The sequence below is a fragment of the Portunus trituberculatus genome, chromosome 10, assembly GCF_017591435.1.
Source record: "Portunus trituberculatus isolate SZX2019 chromosome 10, ASM1759143v1, whole genome shotgun sequence".
In the NCBI taxonomy this organism is placed as follows: domain Eukaryota; kingdom Metazoa; phylum Arthropoda; class Malacostraca; order Decapoda; family Portunidae; genus Portunus; species Portunus trituberculatus.
This window is the reverse complement of record NC_059264.1, coordinates 12,335,638-12,342,834: the sequence shown is the minus strand read 5'-3', so window position 1 is coordinate 12,342,834 and position 7,197 is coordinate 12,335,638. Positions and strand designations below refer to the sequence as shown.

General features: G+C 39.8%; 1 long non-coding RNA gene across 1 annotated transcript; it reads left to right on the top strand.

The window, feature by feature from the left end:
• The first annotated feature begins 1,530 nt into the window (after window positions 1-1,530).
• Window positions 1,531-6,272, top strand: LOC123501940. Its single transcript, XR_006673738.1, has 2 exons — window positions 1,531-1,718; window positions 6,040-6,272. It is a non-coding gene; the product is annotated as an uncharacterized LOC123501940 (long non-coding RNA).
• The last annotated feature ends 925 nt before the right edge of the window (window positions 6,273-7,197 follow it).

The window sequence follows — 7,197 nt, the reverse complement described above, 5'->3', positions numbered from 1 at the left end:
TTCCAAGGCAGAAGACAGAGATATAGATAGGCCTTCCTAACCTTAGTGAACAGCTGCAGGCAGTCAGTGTGGTGCACGATGTGGCTGACCTACACCGTGAACTCATCGCCCATAGCCTCCACCACGTCCAGCTCACTCTGCCTGTCGTCACCTGCACACAAAACGGATACTCACTGATGAAGGACATCTGTTATTAGGGCCCATTCACATTGAGGTGATCTGTTCAGGGCATAAAAACCTACTAAAAACACCTAATATAGACAAAAATCACTCCTATCACATCTAAACAAACCACTTAAAACTCAATAACATCTCACAACACGCTAACAACACCATGCAAGAGCTCAAAATTTTTCCAAATACACAAAACTCACTAGAAACACCCAATATATACTCAAATCATCTCCACACAATCCAAAGGACCACCAAAATACACCCACAAGACTTAAAACACGCAAAAATAACCCAAAACACATTTAAAACACCATACAACACTTTAAAATGTTCCCGAAAACACACTCAAAACGTGCAAATACTCAAACATACCTCCACACCTCACTGAAAGTATGTAAAATATGCCTAAAAGATCTAACACACACTGAAAACACACAAAATGCACCCGAAACATACTTACAACACTCAAAACACATTTCAACACTGCTGAACACACTTAATACACCCCTAAATATCCCAAAACCAACACAAAGTGCATTATAGAAAACGTTTAGATTAAAAGGGGCACTTACATAAATATTACACCTTGGCTCCTTCTATTCAGCCTCCGTTTCTCCTTAATTCTTCGTCATCATCCTTTGTTTCTCCTTCTTATTCTTTCTATTGCTTCCATCTACACGTCTAAGCCTGGAAATACATCAAAACACTAGATATTAGACAAAATATTGAGGAAATGGAGGGTGACTTAAGTATTGTGGCTTGGCTGCTCCTATATCTTTCTCCTCCCTTTCTCTTTCTTCTTCCTTATCCTCCTTTATTTCTCCTTTCTTCCTCCTTCTGCTACCAATATCTATACACTTGAACCTAAAAACACGCGAAAACACGTAGAAATCACTAGATATTAGGCAAAATATTGATGAACTGAGGAGTTGGAAGAGAGGTGCCAGCCTGGGGCTATGATGAGTCACCGCCTGGACTGTGGACATCAGAAAGAACGGGAACAGCGGTAACTCAGCTAAATTACGTAAATCATTTTAAGAATGACTTATAGAAAAACCGAAGCTACGGCCAAATGCCTGATATTTTATGACGTGATAAATACTTAAACTAACATTTAATACATTAAAACTTTTCCAGCCTATTTAGTTTTAAAAAATAAGTTTAAATTAAGTATGTTAACAGTACAAAACATTTTTGCCTACAACTCTGCTAAAATGTCCTGTATAATCAAGTCATTTTCACTTAGTGAGTATTTTAACACACTTCACAGAGGCATTCTACAGCGAGTTAGACCGGGAATCAGAAACGTGAGCAAATAAAATAAAGAAAAATAAGAGTTAATTTTAACAGCACGAAACACCATTTCAAAACCCACAAATTTCACTCAATAGAGTGATTTAACATTTAAAAATGCATAGGAGATTCTTTGATACCATAAATACCCAATTACAGCTTGAAATAAAAAAAAAATAAAAAAAAAGATCACTGGAACCACCACCAATGTCTCCACTACCAACACCACTAAACCACTACTGCTGATTTAAGTAAGTAAGTAAGTAAGTAAATGTTTATTGCTACAAAAGTCAACAATATTGCACATAAAGTATGTATACACTGTACATAGCTAAGGTCCGTCGAGCAAAGCTCCCTGACGGACAAATAGTACTATACAATAGGTATGTGGTCATGGACAGGTAACCTAGTACATTCTAGTTATACACGTTACTACCATTTTATTACTGGCTCATAGATTGTTGAAGTAAGAGATACTTCTTAATTTCTTGCTTAAACCTAGATATGTTGACTGTAGAAAGTATAATTTTTTTTTCTCAGGAGGCAAACTGTTAAACATCTTGGGACCGCTATTAATCACACTATTTCTGTACAATATAGTTCTAAACGTTGGGCAAACTAAGTTAATGTTGTTGTTCCTTGTGTTGATATTTCCAGTAAGTAATTTGAAAATAGAATTTCTTCCAAAGCATTTATAAATCAGCAACAGTGTGAAATATTTATGTATATAGGAAAATTTTATAATATTTTTGTCAATAAATACTTTAGTAGATTCAAACTTTTGCATAAAAAATATACATAGGAAAATTTTATTTTGAGCTACTGTTAGCTTCTTGGTGAAGGAATTTAACCCGTAGCAGGTGTCTCTGAAGGCAGTATGTGTGTATAGTATAAATATCTAGGATAACTATCTATTATTAATGGGATACTATACTTGTAGAAAGATCACATATCGATTTATTGGCTATTATGACATTTCTCTTCGTTGTCGTGTCTAACTATGGTTATTTGTCAAAACTGTTTTATATTAAAGTGTATCTAGTTGGACAGCGAGTGTTAGCAGTTCCTGCGGGACAAGAAACGAGGTGCTTAAAAGTATAGACTATATTATTTCTTTGATTTTCTATTTATATCGCCTCCTGCTCTAATCTCTTACTCCACTTATATTTTACAATTACTGTTATTGAGCCTATCAACTTGTTCCTCTCTTCACCATATCTAACACACTTAACCAGAAATACTATTCATTCAGTCTCCCTCTCCCCTCTACAGTTGTTACATCTCGGTCCATCTCGTCCTTGTTTCTGGCTTTCACCTCCAGCTTATTCCTCTCCTTGCCTTCACTAACCTTGCTACCCCATTCCCCTACATGACATTGCAGTACCTCAGGTCTCTCCTCTTTCTATTTTCTATGAAAGAGGGGAAGCTGGCCAAGGGCAACAAAAAATATAACAAAAAAGGCTCACTTAATTACCAGTTCCCTAAAATGTTAGTAGAGTTAGCCAAAACGTCTGGGACGAATGTCTTGAAACCTCCCTCTTAAAAGAAGTCAAGTTAAAGGAAGGTGGAAATACACAAGCAGGCATGGATTCCAGTTTACCAGAGAGTACCTACTGGTTAACTCTTGCATTAAAGAATTGGACAGAATAAGTGGGAGGAACTAAGGCAGTACTATTCTGATTTCCCTTGGGATGATTATTGTTTTCATGTCAGAGATCCTTCTCTTTGTGCCGAGCGCATAACAGAGGTGATTATCTCTGGCATGGAGCTATACATTCCTCATACTTTCTCTAACCCTAAAGCTAAAAAGCCTTGGTTTAACTCTGCTTGTTCTCGTGCTGTCAATGATAGAGAGGCGGCTCACAAACGGTTCCGTAGCCATCCAACTGCTGAAACTCATGCCCTATATATTTCTGCCCGTAATCATGCCAAATCTATTCTCCAACTTACTAAAACTCTTTCATCAATAGAAAATGTCAAAGTCTTTCCAATTCTAACTCCTCTCGAGATTTCTGGCATCTAGCCAATAATATCTCTAACAACTTTACTTCTTCGTCTTTCCCTCCTTTACTTCATCCAGATGGCTCTACAGCTGTCTCTTCTTTTCTAAAGCTGAACTCTTCGCTCAAACCTTTGCTACCAACTCAACTTTGGATGATTCTGGGCATATTCCTCCTACTCCTCCACCCTCTGACTACTTCATCCCTAAAATTAAAATTCTTTATAAAGACGTTTTCCTGGCCCTCTCTGGCCTTGATTCTCGGAAGGCTTACGGTCCGGATGGAGTCCCTCCTGTTGTTCTCAAAAACTGTGCTTCCGAACTCGCTCACTGCCTGGTCAAACTCTTTCATCTGTGTCTCTCTACTTCTATTTATCCTTCTTGCTGGAAGTTTGCTCACATTCAACCTGTCCCTAAAAAAGGTGACCACTCCAATCCTTCTAACTACCGCCCTATAGCTTTGATTTCCTGCCTTTCTAAAGCCTTTGAGTCTATCCTTAATAGGAAGATAATGAGGCATCTATCAGCTCACAACCTTCTCTCTGATTGCCAGTATGGTTTCCGTAAAGGCAGATCTACTGGTGATCTTCTTACTTTCCTAACTGAATCTTGGTCATCCTCTTTTAGGGACTTCGGTGAAACCTTTGCTGTCGGCCTTGACATATCGAAAGCCTTCGATAGAGTCTGGCACAAATCTTTAATTTCTAAACTACCCTCCTACGGATTCTATCCTTCTCTCTGTACCTTCATCTCCAGTTTCCTTTCCGATCGTTCTATTGCTGCTGTAGTAGACGGTCACTGTTCTTCCCTAAAACTATCAACAGTGGTGTTCCACAGGGTTCTGTCCTATCACCCACTCTCTTTCTATTATTCATCAATGATCTCCTAAATCTGACTCAATGCCCTATCCACTCCTATGCTGATGATACCACCCTGCATTATTCAACAGCGTTCAACAGACGCCCAACCCAACAACAATTAAATGACTCAAGGCGAGATGCTATAGGACGCCTAACTTCTGATCTTTCACTTGTTTCTGATTGGGGCAGAGAAAACCTGGTTTTGTTCAATGCCTCAAAAACTCAATTTCTACAACTATCTACTCGACATAACCTTCCAGACAACTATCCTCTCTTCTTCAATAACACTCAACTTCCCTCTCCTCTACATTAAACACACTCGGTCTATCCTTCACTAAAAATCTAAACTGGAAATTTCACATCTCTACTCTTGCTAAATCAGCTTCCAAGAAGTTAGGTGTCCTATGGCGTCTTCGTCCATTTTCTCTCCCTCCCAGCTGCTTGCTCTGTACAAGGGCCTTATCCGCCCGTGTATGGAGTATGGCTCTCATGTCTGGGGGATCCACACACAGCTTTACTAAACAAGGTGGAATCTAAATGAAAGGAAGTAGAAAGCCTTATATATGCAGTGAGGCTGCAGGAGGAGGGGAGGCACGTAGTTAGCAAGATCAGTAGACCAGTTAGCATGCAAATAGCAATAAAAAATAAAGAGATTCAACATTTCTGCAGTGAGAAAGAGGCTGAAGACAGTCAGTCAGAGGAGGGGAATTGATGAGACGAAAAGCTTTTGATTCTACCCTATCTAATAAAACTGAGTGGAACCTTCCCAAACATGCGAAGAACACTCCATACACGGACCTTGTACTGAGTTAGCAGTTGGGGGGGACGAGAAAAACTGGTGGAGATGCCTCAGAACGTTTAATTTCATAGAAGCTGTTTTAGCAAGTGATGACATGTGAAGTTTCTAGTTTAGATTATGAGTAAAGGACAGACCGTGGATATTCAGTGTAGAAGATGGGGACAGCTGAGTGTCATTGAAGAAGAAGGAATAGTTGTCAGGAAGGTTGTGTCAAGTTAATACATGGAGGAGTTGAGTTTCTGAGGCATTAAACACTCTCTGCCCCACTCATAAATCTTAGAAGGATCAGAAGTCAGGTGTTCTGTGGCATCCCTGCATGATTTGTTGACTTCCTGAAGGGTTAGACATCTCTGAAAAAATGTGGAAAGGTGTAGGGTGGTATCATCAGCGTAGGAGTGAGTGGATAGGGCAATAAGTGTGGTTAAAAAGAACAAACTAAACCACCTTCTTATATCCTTTTCTTCACCTCTCCGTGTCCTATCCTCCTCAAGATTTTCTCTCCTTTTTCATCTATCAATTTCTCTACTCCATGAAGACCTACTTTAGTTTCTTTTCACTACATGTTTCACCCATCTATTCTCATTGAGTCCTTCCATCTTCTAAATCACGTGTTTTCTAATTTTTTTTTTATTGCGACCCTAAATGCAATTTTAACCTGGAGTAGCGACCCCAGTTGCAATAATAAATGCAGCCTAACCTAACCGAGACAAAGACAAACAAGTGGAGACAATCAGGCAGACAGAGGTAGAGACCGACAGGCAGTCAGACAAAGGCATAGATAGACAGACAGACAGAAGCAAAGAGGGCGATTTGAGGAAGCCATTTACGTACAAGTTATCATAAAAAACATAAAAAACAAGTATGATGCATGGAGTGCTTACTTTTTCTAAAGAAGTAATGTTCTTTCACCGCAGCAGAATCACGGAGGCAACTGACTGCTCAATCAGGCTCCTCGTTGACTGTTCCACGGTCAAGTAAACGTATGGTACATGAAAGCTACTCATACATACCACGGGTGGAATTACACAAGTATGGGTGTTTTATGACTGTGCCTCTTTTGTTACTGTATCCAATAGAATCTTTACCTTGTCCTACTAAAGTAAATCAGTAGCTAACATTAAAAATAAAAATGTGAACTGTGATTTAATAAGATATTTTTTTGTAAGACCCTCAAAAGTACCCTCGCAACCCCAATTTGGGTCGTGACCCTGGGGTTGGGAACCACTGTTCTAAATAAAACTCAGCTTCCCTTAATTATCCTCTCTCTCTGAAGGTGCTCCAGCCCATCTCTAATAGCTTCTATTGCTGTGCTGCATGGAGCACCTAACCACCACTTACCTACTATATTCTGGGTATTTTCCAATCTTGCTAAATCTTCCTCCCGGTATCAGGTAATTTCAGACCCAAACAGACAGTACTGCCATTCCCTTCCATAAACTTCTTCCTACCTCATACTTGTTGACTGTCCTACTCCCTATATTCATTATCATACCTGTCATCTTCCTGGCTTTCCCTTCATTATTTTTCATCAGTTTTTCACTTCCAATTCCTCCTTTGCTTACCTCTAGCCCCAGGTAAGTGTATCCATCCACCTCCTCTATTATACTGTTAAATAGCCGTAGGAGAGGGTGGCGGCAGCAGAGTAATCCTTATTGCTATCCTAATTCTGATTCTGTCCATTGGCCTTCTTCATGATCCATCCTTGCTGTCTATCCATCCTTCATGGCATCCTAATAGCATGAAGGTAGCAGTGCAACTCTCCTGTGGTTTGTTGCGGGGAGCTGCACAGGGTGATGTAGTGTCTTTCTGGGTCTCCGATGCAGTCACCAATCCGGCTCTGGTACCAAACAGTCCTTTTAGAGTCAGGTTCAGCAGCGCAGACCACAGACTTTAATCCGTAGTGGTATTCAGTCTCTTTTAAGTGAAGCACCTTTGGTCAGCCAAAGATAGAAAGACAACCATCTTCTTTATGTCTCTCTCTCTCTCCTTCCTCATTTTATTGTAGAAAGGAAAGGCTTGAGCTTAATGCCTATCGACAGCGCAAGAGTCATTAAGGCAGACACGTCAGCTTG